We start from the raw sequence: 2443 nt of genomic DNA, 5'->3' as shown, positions 1-2443 counted from the left end.
AAGACTGTTGACAAAGGTTCAGAGAAACCTGAATAGAACGTACAACATCAAGCTTCAGGTATGTTGTAATCCTAACAACTTTGGATATGAAAATTAAAGAAAGGTATGATGTGAACCCGATTATGAAAGTAAAAGATATTCGGTTTTGAACTATTCCAAGTGATTTGTTTGGAGTTCGTGAATGTATTGGTCAAGAACGAATAAATAAAAAGAAGCGAGTTAAAAATGAAAATAGCAACATGGCTTCAAATTTAAGAACAGAAGGAACGAATGCTAAGCTTGAAGAATCGGTAAATTAAGTATGATATAGTCATTTGAAAAGGAGGAACAAATGCAAGAGGAAATACAATTTAAGATTAAGGGGTGAATGAAGATTTAATCTTGATTTGTTAAGTGATTAAAGTTTGGGGTTTGTTTTGTTAAGGTTTATATTAATATTTGTTTAGTATGGTTAGAATATTATGGATTATTCTAGAATAAGTTTGTCTTGTTATATGTTGGGTTCAAGAACTGGTCAAGGAAGATTGGAATATTCTCAACCTCGTCAAGACATTGCTAAGTATGGAGTTCGAGCAAACTTGGCACTTCGAGCAAGCCTAGAACTTATTCAAGCAAGGTATCTTACGTTCGAGAAATGTTACCTTCTAGAATTCTTCTAAGTATTAGTTCTAACAAACTACACTTCATCAAGCAAGGCTTTTTTATCAGTTGAGCAAGGTTTGTTTCAGAGCAAACCCTTAACTTAACCAAGCTTAAACCAAGTAATTTGTGGGTCGAGCAAGGTTTTAATAAACTATAATCTCAAGCACACTTGTAGGGAGTTGATGGAATTATTCTAAGGACTTCTACTAGCATGGCTCAACCTCGAGCAAGCTATAGTGTCACTAGCACACTTAGTTTGTTTGAATAAGTATAAGAAAAAAGGTTGAAGAGATCAAGAAGAACAAGTTTGCTCGCAGGATATTATGGAGCAAAGTTTGATATTATCAAGAAGATTGAAGTCTGCTAAGTAAAGCTTACTCGGAGAACTGTTCCAGCACACTTTAAGGTTTACAAGGTCTGCTCGACAAAGACAAAGCTTACTCGAAGACCTGTTTACACTTGTAATATTTTGAATACGCTTGAATATGTTATGTAACAATCATTAGGGTTTCTAGAAGGTGTCAGGTGTGCCTATTTAAGGAAAGATTAGGTCAAATTTATGAGTATGCAAAAACAGAGAGAGAATATAGGTAATTTGACAGCTGATAAAACTTTCTTAGCAAACGGAATATTTCGTACGGAGAGTAGCCTCCACCTGACATTCCACCTAGAAACCCTAGAGATTTTTTAACAAATGGATGACCAAGAGATGCCTACTAATAAGATTACAAGGTTGTTAGGTCAAGAACTACATCAAGTGGAAAATTATTTTTGAAGTTGCTGTTGTTACAATGATACTGAAATGTGGAACTCCATTAAGAATGGACCTTATGTTGCCACTGAGGGTGCTAACAACAACCAATTTGTTGAGAGAAAAATGAGGAATAAGGATTAAAAGGCGTTATCCATGTTGAAGCTAGGTCTGTCATGGGAAATATTGACAAGTGTGAATCATCACACAACTGCTAAGGCCATGGTTGATATTGTGGTAGAAATGTTTAAAGGAAATACTGAGTTGAAGGACATCAAGAAAGGCAGACTGAAGCAACAACTTCATAGGTTTAAGTTTAAAGGAGGAGAAAGATTGAAATCTGTTTTGCAAATATTTGTTGCAATAGTCAATGAAATCAGAACAACTAATCTACCTATCACTGATTTTGATCTAAACAATAAGCTGTTTTGTTCTTTATCTGGTGAATGGTACACAAATAGAAAGTTCATCAAGGAGAAGACAAATTTCCTAATTTTAAGCTAAATTATATCATTGGTTTTCTGCAAGCAGCTAAGCATGAGATGATTGAAAATCACATGAAAAAAAGAAGAGAAACCAAGTTTTCAAATTGATAATGCTCTAATTGCACCAATGGGAAACTTTTCAACCAAGAATCAACAACAAGTTCCCATTATTGAAGAACCAAATGAATACAACTCTGAGACTCCAAGTGTATAATTTGTGGAAAGCCAATCTGGGAGCCAAAGTGGACATCAAATATTTAATGTCTAGATGTTGGATGATGATGATACCTCTTCAGTAGTAAGTGGACATGCTCCTTATGTTCTAGGAAGCACAAATCAAGGGAATGGATAACAAGCACTGTTCTAAAGGTTCACTAAATCATACGATTCCTTCGTGGCCAAAAATTTGATTCACACAACTGTAGTGCAAGAGGATTTGGAGAAAATTGATGTATATGATTTGGAAGACATAGATCTTAAGTGGCAAGCTGCAATGTTGGTTGTGAGAAGCAAGAGACTGTACAATAGAACTTGTAGGTCTACATTTTCTAGACTAAGTGACAGG

This window comes from Bidens hawaiensis, unplaced genomic scaffold, assembly GCF_021521415.1.
Source record: "Bidens hawaiensis isolate Kalapana, Puna unplaced genomic scaffold, B.hawaiensis_p1.1 tig00037534_1, whole genome shotgun sequence".
Lineage (NCBI taxonomy): Eukaryota > Viridiplantae > Streptophyta > Magnoliopsida > Asterales > Asteraceae > Bidens > Bidens hawaiensis.
The sequence above is the reverse complement of the archived record's forward strand: the minus strand, read 5'-3'. Positions refer to the sequence as shown.